The following is a 15,111-nucleotide window of genomic DNA, read 5'->3' on the forward strand; positions in this document are numbered from 1 at the left end:
AACAGAACTCAGAAAAGAAAATTAAACGAAAAAATTTTATCCGTAAAATTTTAGAAAAAGAAAGGGAGGAAAATGATTGGGTCATTACATTTAATTAGGATTGTCAATTAGAAAAACATTAATACATAAAAAAAAAATTTTAAATGTCATTCAATATGTTGCACTATGTTTGTTCCATCATTCTATATAGCTTTCACATGCCGTAAAATTTAAATGTTATGTACTTCATGCATTTCTTAACGTTGACTGTGTGCCATTCAACATGGCGAAAATGATTGAATTGCAGTGAAGAGGTGAAGTGCTTCTTCATGGGTCAAGAATGTTGGATATGTTTTGATGGTCCTTATTTTAAAGAGTTACTGGAATTTAGTATTTGTTTGTATTTTTTTGAGAATCTGGGCTTAGAGACGGCCATTGTCGTGCAACAAATAATATTCTGCTTATGATATGACTGTTTTCATGCAATTACAGAGTGTTGCAATGGAGGACAAATCTGAAGAGCTTGCGAGTTTGCTGAAAATTCTCCCCCCTGTAGAATTTTGTTGTGTCTATGGCTCAGCTCTCCATCCAAATAATTGTGACAAGGTTATAATTTTTTCTGCATGATTGACTTTATCTTCTAACTATCATAATAAATAAAATAAAATAATAATAAAGAAGAAGAAGAAGAAGAAGAAGAAGAAGAAAAAGAAGAAGAAGAAGAAGAAGAAGAAGAGAAAAGGCATTATCGTCTAATTCAGTTTCCTTTTTCTTTTCTTTTCACTTTCTTTTAATAATTTAATGTTTTAACTATCTGAAATTTTACCTCACTTTTGGTTTTCCAGTCATCAATGGTAGATTACATTCTAGGTGTAGCAGATCCTCTGCAATGCATGCTGAGGTAAGTTTTAGATTGCATAACTTGTTTTTTTTTTTAAATAAAAAATAAAAATCTTATTTCCGTCATTGAAGAGAACCGAAGTTCCATAGATTCTAATTGTATTTATTTATTTTTATTGGCACCAAGAATCTGAAAATGAATCGAGATCGCTATGCCTCCTGGATGGTGCACCTTGGCCGGGCAAGGCTGGTGCTGTTCTCTCTCTCTCTCTCTCTTAAATTGGTTCTTTTTTTTTTCTAAGATTAAATACTTGGTTGGTTGTGTTAGATTACTGATGTTGCAGATGAAATCGGTGTTGGATTACACTTCAACCCATTTGTTACCAGGAATAACAAGGTATTAAAAATTCAACGAGTTCAATATCTGGTGTATCTGCATGCACACGCATAGAACCTATTATACATCAGTGATTTCGTTTGTCTGTTATATATCTTGGTATAAAATGTGTTTCAGGGTGTCTTCTTAAAATCCTTCACCCTTGAGCAATTTTTGGCAGATGTTCAAGTATGGGGTTGTTCGAATGGATGATCTGATATAGGACATACTCAATTGGGAGAGGTTCTATCTTAGTGGTCGATTACAAAAACCTGTATGTCTTTACTAAGAGTGCTATGTTATCATTTTCTTTCTCCTTTTTAAACTTTGGACTTATCTTGACTTTATTTCTGAGGAAAATGATAGAAAAGAAATGTGTTTTGTTAAACCCTTTTAAAGGAAAGAGTGAAATCATATTATGATGTATTAGTTCCCACCTTGAATACTTAATACTCTTATATCTTTACATGATGATACTGTAAGTTCTTTGTGAGTTGTGAATTATATTTCGATGTGAAAGAAAATCAAAAACCCTTTCATCTAAGAATTGATTTGGACTAATCATGATTGTGCCTGCACCTCCCTCCTTCCTTTCCTATTTTCAGCCGTTTATTAGAAGCCTTTTTTGGTGTATGGGAAATGCATTATAGGAATAGAATAGTTAAAATATACATAAAGAATAAATAAATTCGTGAGCTCATTATGTGTATGGCATTATATTAATCAAGTATTCACAGTTTGACTGAAGATATGCAGTTTCTATATTTTCTAAGTTATGTTTGATAAAATACAACTCAGTAGACATATGCATTGAAATTAAAATGATAATTTTTACATCCATAGATTGCAAAAGAGAGTGAAAAGGAACAAAAAAAAAAGGTATCTACAATAATATAAGAATATATAATGTTAATACTAATATCCTTATGATATCGTATGGAGAAATTTATAGTGTTTTGTAACATGCTAAGTGTGCTTGACTTCTTTACATGATTATTCTTTCGGGGCCTTCTAAAATGAGGACTCACTTAAAAGAAGAATTAGATCTAAGGTTGGGGATGTAAGGTTGAATTAGTTTTTTAATGATGACATCACTCTAAAGGTTAGGTATTTGGGAGATGTAGAATGAAACTTAATGAAAGAAAATAAGCTGCCATCATTCTAAGACTTATGCAATACTGTAGAATGTGAACTTCATGAAAGAAACAAAGCTGCCTAAGATCGTAACAATGAACTTGGGTTTATGATTGAGAAGATAAAACTAATTTCTATGGATGGAATAAGGTTTCGATTAGTCAGGTTGAAAACTAATTGAATCAAAGGAAAAACAAAAAAAAAAATTATACCAAGGGAAAATCAAGGTTTTAGTGCTAGATTGGTAATAGATACCCTCAGAGTACAAGTAGTGATTTAGACCTATTGAAAATAAAGTAAAGAGGAGAGACACAGTTTTACGTGGTAAACCCAACCGAAAATAACCATGGGACCTAGTCTAGATAGGCACAATTGACTATATGAGAAAGAAGTTACAACCTGTTTGACAATTCCCACACTTGGAACACCCCTAGTTACCTCTTGACATAGACTGACACCAAACTTCCCACTCAAATCTTCAGGCCATTTGTCCGCTAGTCAATATACTTCACTCCTCACAAATCTACTTCGTCAGTGATTGTCCTCCTTTTGCTCGAAACTTTCATCGGTTTATTTGATTTGAATCGATGAATTCCTCCTTATTGAACACTCATTCACATATAATGGTGTTTATGGAAACCCTAGATTGAGTAATTGGAAAATTCTACTCAATGAAGAATTTTCTCTCTAGATGTCTAGAGACTTCAAAATCATACCTAGGTTGACTATAATTCCATATTTGTAGCCAACATAGGTATCTCATAAGTTTTTTTTTCTTTCTTGGTTGATGGTACTCACACACACATGCCTTACCGAGGCTCAAACCCCTGACCTCCCTTTAGGAAGTAGGGGCCTGGTACCGCTAGGTCATTGGCCCGTTGGTTAGGTAGCTCATTCATTTTAGTAAGGTGAATCTGTAAAATTGTGGTTTGAGAGAGTTTCCAAAGATATATGTATGTCAGGTTAAATCAATAGACATCCTCAGGAGTTGCCTCAACGCTCTCAGTATTTTGAACCCAACAAAACCAGCAGTTCCTCGATCTTCAGCCATTGGAATGTGCTCCATCGATCAACCATCATTCTATTGTTCAATTTCAAATTCAGTTTTGAATAAAGCCCTAATCATTACCTTTGAAAGCCATTGATAAAGAACAAAATTAAAATAGAATTGTGAGGCTCACCACGATCAAAGTAAGTTAATTTAGGTCTTTCTAAGGTCAATTTACCTGTTCCCTAGATATGTGATTGAAGATGTGGATTTATCATCGTGTTCTTTACAAAATTATGTATGCCTTGTCTTTTATGGTTATACTCGAACAACTCAAGACACAAAGATCGTGGATCCAATTTTATTCACATAGGATTAGTCCAAGTGGCTATTAATCCATTTGGTGGTACTGGTCTCAATACCTCAGTACTCTTAGCTTTTCGTGATGCTAGATTCCTAGAATATGATGATAGTCTCTTAGGAATAGTTGAAACCAGTCTCTGTAATGGTCCAGTTCATTTTAATTGCTACCCTGATCTAACCCTCAACCTCACTGATCCTCATTTATTAAAAGCCTTAACCCTTAATATTAAGACTTCTGGTTACAAATGCTTCCTGGTTCACAACCTCTAGGTCTTATCTATCGAATTTATTACAAGACAAGAGGAACAAATCTCAACATTAAGGCCATAAAAAAGGATGCTAAGGGCCATACTCTATTGCTGATGCTAATATTAAACTCAAGAAAACTATTGTTTGGAAAGATATTTCTTTACCAAATGAGTGGTTTCTTGAAAATGAAAATCATCCATTAAAAATACAAAATGATATCTGCAGTCTTGATAGAGTCCAGGAATATATTGACGGAACAATTAGAATAAGCTCTGATGAACAACAACTTCTGACCCATTCCCGTCCTTCTACTTCCTCCAGACTAGATCATGACAAAGAGAGTAACTTAGGCCCTCCTCTTGAAAGAAAAAATTCAAGACTTAATCCCCAGTTCAAAGATCTTAAGTTAAAAGGCATTCACATTAAAGAACAAATTAGTCATCCTTGTTATGAACAGACTCCTCCAGCCAAGTCTCAATCTGTACTTCACCTACACCTTCAGATTTCATTGGTAACATCAACCCAGTTGATCCCTCGTTAAACACCATTAGTAAACCTTTTAAATATAATCTCCCCAAGTTACATGATTAATATTCCTCTCAGCAAAACAGAGAAAAAAGAAAGAAAAAAAATCGGAAAAATCATACTGAGAAGGAACAACAAAGAATCCTCCGTCATTAGCAAAGATTTATGACAGAGCACCAGCTAGAAATCAAATTTTTTGATTATCTAGAAAACTGTTATAATCAAGTCAATGTGTTAACTAAAGTCAAATGGAAAAAATCAGATAAATCAGTAATTTCCTCTTCCCATCCCCCTCTAGACTCTGTAGTTCTAGATCATATGGGAACATCTGGAACAGGATCTGGTAATCTTGTGCTCGGAAAAGAAATGACTGGTTTCGGCCTGCCTTGGCCTCATCAGGGGAACGGCTCCAGTTCCCAACCAGTGTTGCAGAAGAAACGAAAGTCACGGGGCTGGCACCCAAGTAAGAACAGTCTGTTTTGGGCTCACACCCATCCCATACTATCCCGCCTCGGAATTTTTCCCTGCACCCAAACCCATTCCCTCCGCAAGACGTTGAAGGAAGGGAGCATCCCCTTTTATAGGACGCGGCAGGTCACATCAAGAAAAAGCTTTCACCACGTGGGTAAAAACTGTTTGTCCTTTTTTTCCACCGACAACAAAAAGCATCTGAAAAAGAAAGATGCTCTGCCGACATCTTCTTTGCTCTGTCATCATATAGATGATGGATGTGACAAGAGCAACCGTCACGCCTGACATCAACATCGATGAAGCATTTATCTATCTGGCTACCTCGTGGTCTGTCTAATTTCCTTCCCTGCAGTCATCCGGTCATGCCGTCCCGCTCAGGTCTCACTAAGTCTTACTGTTTGGCTCGGGCCTTACTGTTTGGATCGTCGAACAGGAAAAAAATCGCTGACTCCACCACTTTCTCGGCAACCATAAAACTCATCATCTTCACAGCAAAAATGGGCGTTGACTGATCGCCACTTGGCTCTGATACCATTTAACAAAAAGAAGATTGTCCATTTAACAAAAAGAAGATCGTCGACTCACAAGATGATCTAGCCATCTGTAATACCCCTAATTTAAAAAGGATAGTCTCGGTATTATTTTAATAGTTTTAATTGCATTTAATTATTTAGTTGTTTTCTTGGCTAATTGTTTACTTGTTTAATTGATTTAATTATTTGTTTAAATTGAATTGAATGTGATTTAATTGTTTTATTTTTATTTTTATTTTATTTATTTTATTTTTATATTTTTAAGGAATTGGATATGAATAGTAGTAATTGACCAATCAATTGGGCTCCATGGACTACTTGGATAAGGGGTTTAATGGGTACGGATGATTACCCATGTATATGTATATTTAATAAATAAATATATATATATATATGTAAGGAAAGTCCCTTTAATAATAATCTGATATATATTTATATATTATATATAAAAAGGGGTACACATAGATTATACGTAACATATATTTAGTTACCTTTTTAGTATTTAAATTTTATTTTATTTTATTTTATTTTTATTTCATTTTAGTTTGTCTTGGAATGGGAAAAGGATTAGGGTTATTTTAGTTGCCTATAAATATATAACTATAGCGTTGTGAAAGAGGTTAGAAAATATATCACGTACTATATTTTAGAGAGAGAAAGAAGGAAGAGGAAGGAAGAGAAAAAGGAAAAAGGAGGCTAGGGTTTTTATCAAATCCCTAAAGGCAAGTTTTAATTCTTCTCTTCTCCTTTGATTCATACCCTATGCATGCTAGATTAGTTCTAAGTTCTTTAAATAAATTAATTGGATCTAATTACATAGATTTATGTTGAAATTTTAGTTCATAGGTTTTAATTATTTGTTTTCTTTTGTCTACACTGTTGGTGGCCTTGGGTTTAATTTAATTTATGTTATATATATATTTTTTACATGACTTATGTTAGCATAAATTAAATTTGGTTTTTATTTTATTTTATTTTTCCATGCATCAGTTATATGCATGCAAGTAAAGTCAAAATTAGTATTTTTTACAAGCTATGCACGCCGAACGAGGCAAGCTAAAAAGTGGCATGAAACTGGGTTTGCAGCAATTCGTAAACTGGAATTTGTTCTTTCATGAATTGGGCACGCCGATCGAGAAAGTCTTAACAATTCCTTTAAAAAAAAAAAAAAACAGATTGTTATATAATGCCATGATATAATGATTGGTACTATTATGGATATAATGATTAGTATAATGATTGGTATTATGATTAATTTATTTTGTTTTGATTAAATAGTTTTTGCATTAAATATTTTTAATAGTAATCTATTTAATGTTAGAATATTAAATTAATATTTGTTAGTTTTGATTAATGGATTTGAATTAAATATTTATTTAATTTAAATTGGTATGCATGATATAAGTTTACATGCTAAGGATGGAATTTAATTAATTTTGAAAGAATAAATTAATTAGATATTGCTGGATTAAATTATTTTAATCTATTGCTTAGATTTAAATTAATTTAATCAAAATATGGAGATGTACAATTTAGTTGAGATGCATTTTAATTTCGTGTAATGAAAAATTAAATGCATGATACTTAGAATTGATATTTTTGCTCAAGTAAATGCAAAGAATGTATATATGATTAATATAATGTTTATATGTAAATATTATTTACATTATCTTTGGATTGGAAACTTCTCTTTGGTTATGATGTGGATTAATGCACCATTATGGGATGGGGGCATATTAGGGACGGATTAACTTAAAAGTTAAGTCCTACCTATTTTTAATAAGGGAACGGATTAACCATAGTGTTAAGTCCTACTTATTCGTGTCAGGTCAACGGAATAGTTGAGTGACATATTATTAAAATAATAATTGGATAGTTTATTTTTGATGGTTGGATAGGATGGATTTTAAATATATAATTATACACCATGATATGAGCTTGAGTCTCAGGATCAGTGGTTAAGGTGCGTATATCGCCAGGGATGTGTAGCTAGATATAACGTAGTTGTGTACCCTGGTAGGTGTAGGTACTCATGCCCACTATATGTGCGTTTTGCATGTTGCCTACTATTCAGGTTGAGACAACTCTATAGTCTAGTGAGGTTCCTTTAGTGTGTATATATCTACATATGGACTATTTAGTTATTGTTGAATTAATTAGGATGTGTACGTGTATCGGGTCTCTGTTTGGGATGTAGTAGATTAGAACTTGTTTGTGGGCCTGACCCACCATTATTTTTCAGGTGTTCGTCAGTTCCAGTCTTAGAGATTGTTCGTGCCGAGCAGAGACAGTCATTCACTCTTCCGACTCTACGTAGGACTCGTCTTCATTAGTTACTTATTATTTTTATTTCGGTTCAGTTATTTCAGTTAGGATATTATTAGGGGTCCACAGGATGGATTCCCGAGTTGTAGTTTAATTAATTACTAGTATCCGAAGATTGGAGGATTTTATTATTGGATTTTTAATCATTATTTATTTGAGGATTTTAAAATAGGGATTTATTATTTAGTTTCCTTCAGCTTATTATCTATTTATTCTTTATTATTCTTTTTGTATTCAAATGCTTGTTTAAATATTAATTGTTTGATATCCCTTGTATTCTGTGCTCGGACTTGATCACCCGTGACTCTAGAATTGAGGGGTATCACACCATCCGGAACAGGATCTGGTAGTCTTGTGCTCAGAAGAGAAATGATTGGTTTCTGCCTGCCTTGGCCTCCTCAGGGGAACGGCTCCAGTTCCCGACCAGTGTTGCAGAAGAAACGAAAGTCACGGGGCTGATCTTAATTGCATTCAGGAAGGTCTCGTACCAACTAAATACTACGAAAAAACCTCTTAAAGGCTAAGCTCAGCTAATGGTAGTAAAATGGACATAAAATAAAAGCTTTCTTAAGCTCATATTTGCCAAAATAATGTATGTTTTAAGACATCATTTGTCTTGGTCAAAAATATGACTGATAAGCTAATATTAGGTGTTCCATTCATCTACCTCCTCTATCCATTCACCACTGATAATGAAGGTTTAGTCACTCGACCTTTTGGACACAAGGTTCAATTCAAATTCCTTAGTCCTCCTTCCCGGAATGAATTAAAATCAGTAATTGATTCTTCTGTGTCTAAATCAATCAATCTGCTTCAAAGTAAAACTCAACAGTTGAGTTTTTTGAAGGAAGAAGTTAATTACAAGAGAATTGATACTCAGTTAACTGAACCAGTTCTCCAAACAAAAATTCAAGATTTTGAACAACAAATTAAAAATACAGTTTGTTCTGATCTACCCACTGCTTCTTGGCACAGAAAAAGACATTCTGTGAAGTTACCATATATTAAAGGATTCAAAAGAATGCATATTCCTACTAAAGCCAGACCAATTCAAATGTGTCCTGAAGTCAAGGAATTTTGCAAAAACGAAATTAATGATCTTCTACATAAGAAGATTATTAAGAAAAGCAAGTCACCTTAGTCATGTCCAGCTTTTTATGTTCAGAAAAACTCTGAACTAGAAAGAGGTGTTCCCCGTCTAGTCATAAATTACAAACCCCTAACTAAGGTCTTAGAGTGGATTAGGTATCCTATTCCCAATAAAAAAGATCTTATTAGTCGCCTTAGTCAAGCAGTAATTTTCTCCAAATTTGATATGAAGTCAGAATTTTGGCAGATTCGTCTCCGAAAGATAGATACAAAACTGCCTTCACTACTCCATTTGGTCATTATGAATGGAAAGTAATGCCCTTCGGCTTAATGATATTTCAAAATATCATGAATGATATTTTCAATCCTTATAGTCACTTTTCTATTGTTTATATTCAAGATGTTCTTATCTACTCTAAGTCAATTGATGAATACTGGAAACATTTGAAATCGTTTCTAGCGACAATTCAAAAGAATGGTCTTGTTGTTTTTGCTACAAAAATCAAGTTATTCCAAACCAACATCAGGTTTCTTGGTTACCATATCTATCAAGGTCAAATTCATCCCATTGATAGGTCTCTTCAATTTGCTAATAAATTCCCAGATCAAATTTTAGAAAAATCACAGTTACAGCGATTCTTAGGGTCTCTAAATTACATTGCTGATTTTTACAAAGATCTGGGCAAACAATGTAAGCCCCTATTTGATCGACTTCAGTGTAACCCTCCTCCATGGACCTCTGTCCATACTGATATAGTTAAATCTATTAAGCGATTTGTCAAGTCATTGCCTTGTCTCGGCATTCCTACTACTGATTCTTTCAAAATAATTGAAACTGATGCCTCTGACATTGGGTATGGTGGCATCCTCAAGCAAAGAGTCAGTCCAAATGCACCTGAACAATTAGTTTGATTCCATTCTGGTATTTGGATGTCAATGAAGTGATAAAAAAGACGTGGCTTCTTGATAGGTCAGATCTTATTCTCCACTGACTATTAACCCTCTTTGATGGACGATGGGAAGCCTCATTTCACCTGACTTATTGTTGACATATATGGTTCCTTCTAAAGTGACATTTTCTTTCATGCATTCAATGGCCTAATAAGATCATGTTGTTGCCTATTTAATCATATGTCAAGAGAAGATGACTGGTCACTTACTATTTCATCATCCAACCCCTTCTCTCATTTGGAGGTGTTTCTTTAGCCTATTTTATGTATAGCAGGTGATGCTTAGCTATGTGAGAAGCTTTGTCGATGAGTAGGTGTACCAGGCTGGAGGTTTATGGATAAAGTTACTTAGGAAGCATATTTGCTTAAAATTTATGGGCAATGTGGGAAGAGAACATAGGGATACTTAAGGAGGAATTTGTGGTGGATGTGGTCATGATGTCAGTATGGCCTCTTTTTGGGCTTTGTTTGTGTAAATTGTTTGAATTTCAGCCCTGCACTTAGAATTGGCATGTTTGAGGTTTTATCTTTTGAATTGGCAAAAAATTCAAGCACAGGGATATAGGGCGGTTTCTTTCTTTATTTTGTGTGACTGAATTAAGCTGAGAGAGACTCTAGATTTTGCTTATGATTTTCTTTGATGTGTGTGGTTCACAAATTCTGCATGCTATTATCTTTAACTTTCTCTGAACTGTTTGTTGTTAGTTATGATCTATCATCCACTGAATGTGCTTGTTATCTTTTGTGTGACCAAACTGTTTTCTCTGAACCTTTTTTTTTAGGTTCATATACTGAAGGATAATCTGGATATTTCAAATGTAAACTCTGTTAATTTGAGAGCTGCAACATCTGCTGCTCTCCTTCTTTTGCCATCCAAATTCAATGAGGTTTGCTTCCTTTCACTTAAATTATTTAATACTACAAACTTATTATTTTATTTGTAAAATAATTTGATGCTCTTCCAAGAAGATCTCTTTGCCAAAATATGTAGCCTGTCATATATGGGTGATCTATGTATGCTTTTTGCAGAAGATTAAAATAAGGTAAGGTTGATTACAACTTACTTAGATCTTAGGCGAAGAATATGACTTGTAGTTGTAGCTTCTAATAGTATTAGTGTGCTTTGGTCTTTCTGATATTATACATATAACTAGTGGCTATCATGATAAATAAATAAATTGAAATGATAAAGGATGCGTAAGATGGAGTTACAACTATAGTTAGAACAACTGCAAGAGAAACAAGCGAATTTTCAATTATCGTAAACATATATCAAAGATTGATGTTAAGCCTCTATCTTTTTTACTTGATTATATATGAATTAACAAAAAAACGTAAAGGATGAAGTTCATGGTCTAGGCTAATTATTGATGATGTTTTTCTGATTAATAAAATTAAAGAAAGGACAATGTTAAATTAATTGTTCGGAGTGACGGTGTAGAATCAAAAGAGTTTAAGATATGTAGGACAAAACTGAATGTATCAATGCAACTTTAGTAAAGTGAATGCGTAAAAAAATAGTGAAATAAAGAGTAGGGAGATACCAAAACTAGAACAGTTTTGTCATCTAGTCTTGATTATTGAAGAGAGGGAGAGATTGGAGATAGTTTTGCTTATAAAACCAAAGCATGATGGGTTAAATGCATAGTGTGTAATACCCCTAAAATTAAAAAGGATATAATTGAGATTTTACTATTTATTTTAAGTGTTTTATGTGTTTAGGTTTAATTGATTAAATTATTTGTTCGTTCTTTATTTGATTTAATTGTTTAGTCTTTAATTAATTTAATTGTCATTTAGGTTGTTTTTTAATTGTTTTGTTGGTTAATTATTTTATGTAATTTAATTGTGGTTTTAATTAATTGGTTAATTGTTTTTTTATTTTATTTAATTAAATAGGTTAAATTATTAGGGTTTTGTCTCTTTACTGTCACGTTTGAATAAAGCCGCCTTGTTTAATTAAGCCGCCTTAGAGATGTAAAGAATTGTTGATTTCCGTCTCTACGATTAGAGTAGAATTAGGGTTAATATCTTTTCCTAAGCCTATAAATAAAATAATAAGGGTCTGCTTAGGGTTGTAAGCACAAACCTTATTCACGAATAGTGAAAATACAGAGAGTGAAACAGAGAGTTTAAGGGAAAAACTGAAGAAGAGGAAGGTAGGGTTTGAGCCAAAGATTGTAAGCCGGACTAAGGAGGAAGCTTGAGGGTTGTTTGAGGGTTAGAACCGGAGCAGAGGAATCCTTGACGGCGATCACGATCGCCGGAAAGTCTAGGAAGAAGACGACGTTGAAAGGTTTCAAACCGAAACCGAAAGGCAAGTTCTTTTCTTCCTCCTTCCCTTTGGCTTGTGTTCTGTGTACCTAGATAGTCTCTAGGGTTTAATTAATCAGGAACTGGAATTTACATGGTTAATATATGCTATATTGATGGCTGTTCATTGTTGAAATTAAATCTGTTACAATTCGTGCAAGTCTGTTTAGTTTTGTTTTCTTAAAGCATGTAAATTCTATTGGAATTTTAGTTACTGTATTTTCTTTCAACAACGGTAAACGAATGATTGGGATGCTACTGGGATTAGATAAGACTCCTAAGTTCAGTAGTGAAGAGGAACAGAGGGGATTGGAATGGAATTGATATTGCAAAATAGTTTCAGTTTTATTCCTAAAGCATGTTTCGTTTCGGTAACAAATTTAGTTTTAATTTGATTTCAACTTCTGTAAACGAATCATGGGAGTGTTACTAGGGTGTTATAAGACTCTTAAGATGAGTTTTAGAAATCAACAGAGTGGTAGGGATGGTCCAGAGACAGAGCAAACAGACTGAAATGAAGCACCGGGGACTGAAGGCTCTCAAAGGAGGTGAGAGTCGGCTCCATAGAAGTGGGAGCCGGCTCCCATAACAAGTAGAGCCGGCTCTAAGGAGTCCTAGAGCCGGCTCTAGGCTGAAAAAGAGCCTGCTCCAAAATTTGGAGCAGGCTCCCTTTTATTTTACGATTTGTTTTAATTTTTTTTTAATTTTCTACGTACTGTTCTTACTATTGGAGCATGGGTTTTAAATCTGTTGGGTCTGGGGTTCCACGGAGAGTTTAGAAGGCTGAATTTGGGTGTTATTAGGACCTTAAATTGATTAGGGTTTAATTCTAAATTGTCGGGACAAACAGTGTAAAAATTAAGACACTCCCTATGTTGCTAACAAATGGAAGTTAAATTAATTGTTGAATTAAATTTAAGCAATTTGATGGAATATAATGTGTTTATAAAACTTGTTTTAGAATGCATTCAAGTGCATGATAAGGTCATTTAATTATTAATTTTGATCTATGCATGCTTAGGAGGCTAGTTACTGAATTATTAAATCGTTTCCTGCAACTATATGGTTAATGCTTGGATTTAAATTGCTGAAATATTAAACATTCTTCTGAAATTATTTTAGCAATTTATTGGATAATAATAGGATTATTTAACCTATTCACATGCATGATGGAGTCCCTGACATATTAAATTTGGTCTATGCATGCTCTGGATGTTAGTTGTTGATTTATTAAATCGTCTCCTGCAACTATATGGTTAAATGCTTGGATTTAAATTGCTGAAGCTTTAAATATTTTTCTACAATTATTTGGATGGTGGTTTTTGGGTCTGTAAATTATTGAACTGTTATATATGTTGTAATTTGCGTGGATATGGAGGATTGTATGTACCGGTATGGGACGGTGACATACTAGGGACGGTTTAGCTCAAAACGCATAAACCTAACCTAATAGATTAATGGAATGGATTGAAAGATATCGAATCCTAATTGTGACTAAGTCAGATCAGCTGTAACCAAGTTGGATGACTTCCTGGATTAACGGATGGTAGTTAAGTCATATCAACTGAATAAGTTGAGTGACTAACTAGTTGGTTTATTGTATGTCAGTTTAATAAATAGTTGAACTGCATACCCTGGATTTGGACGGACTTTATATATATGTTTATGGTACCACGAGTTGAGCTTGAGTCTCAGACTCGTTGGTTAGGGTGCGTATATGCAGTGGATGCGTAGCTGACTATAATAGGTTGAGGTGTACCCTGTTAGGTCTAGGTACTCATGCCCACCTTTGGGTGCGTTTTTGCATGTTGTCTTTTATTCAGGTTGAGACCCCTTACATAGTCCAATGAATGTCCCTTAGTGTGGATATTTATATATGTATGGACTAGATAGCTATTGCTGAGATATCTAGGGTGTATCTGCGTATCGGGTCACTATCTGGATTGCAGTTAGGATAGAACTTGCATGTGGGCCTAACCCACTCTTATTTTTACAGGTGTTCGTCAATTCCAGGCTTAGAGCTTGATTGTGCTGAGCAGATACAGTTATTCACTCCACCGACGACGTAGGAGTATTTCTTCTCATTATGATCGTTGGTTGTCTTTGCAGTTGTTCATGTTCAGTATTGGAATATTTTTAGTAGGGGTCCACAAGATGAATTCCCGAGTTGTATTAGAAGTAAAGGAGAAGTTGGTGTATTCAAACTAATTCTTGCATATAAAGTTTATTCGGAGGTTTTTTCCATTAAAGGATTTTCATTTTAGTTCTTTTCAGCAAAATTTTATTTATTCCTTTTTCCTATATTGTATTCTGTATTCGTTAAATTGCTAATTGATATGATATCCTTGGGTTATCGGGCGTGGGCCTGGCCAACCCGCATCCGGAAATCCGGGGGTATCACATAGTGCTCCTAACAAATTGTATGATCAACATATTACTTTAGACTAAAAGGAAAATTTCATGAAACAGCGTTTAGACCTATTATACTTTATGACATGCCAAATGAGTAGAGAAAAGCAATATAGTTAATTTACAATTATGAAAGAGATAAACAACATTATGGTAATTATCATACAATGAAACTATGAGAATGGATAATAAAACAAAGATTAAGGTTTCCACGGTGCTTGTACCTGACAAACGTACCCCAGTTCAGTTAACGTAGGTCATAAACCAATAATGGAAAGTCAGATATTGCCAAGTATGGCTTCTGAATTATATTAGAAATAATGTAACTATTATCACAGAATGTTCTGAAATCTATATATTTCCTGGATGCGGTTACATGTTCTTTTACATAACTGTTCATTTTTATCTTTGTTGTTTTGGAGATATTATTAGTGCCTAACATCCATATGGCACTTCCTTGACCTTGGAGGTGAAATCGGCATGATCTATTCTTCTGTTCTCTGGTATTTTTCGTTAACATCTTTATTACCTATCAGGTGAAGAATATTGTGCAAGGGCAGTTTGGTT

At 34.0% G+C, this 15,111-nt stretch overlaps 1 long non-coding RNA gene across 1 annotated transcript; it reads left to right on the top strand.

The window, feature by feature from the left end:
• Positions 1 to 1,042: 1,042 nt before the first annotated feature.
• On the top strand, positions 1,043 to 10,710 carry LOC132268273 (uncharacterized). The gene is made up of 3 exons (XR_009469268.1): positions 1,043 to 1,216; positions 1,334 to 1,469; positions 10,605 to 10,710. It is a non-coding gene; the product is annotated as an uncharacterized LOC132268273 (long non-coding RNA).
• The last annotated feature ends 4,401 nt before the right edge of the window (positions 10,711 to 15,111 follow it).

This window comes from Cornus florida, unplaced genomic scaffold (genome assembly GCF_030987335.1).
Source record: "Cornus florida cultivar Cherokee Brave unplaced genomic scaffold, ASM3098733v1 CherokeeBrave_3.0.0_Hap2_Chr08, whole genome shotgun sequence".
NCBI classification, from domain to species: Eukaryota; Viridiplantae; Streptophyta; class Magnoliopsida; order Cornales; family Cornaceae; genus Cornus; species Cornus florida.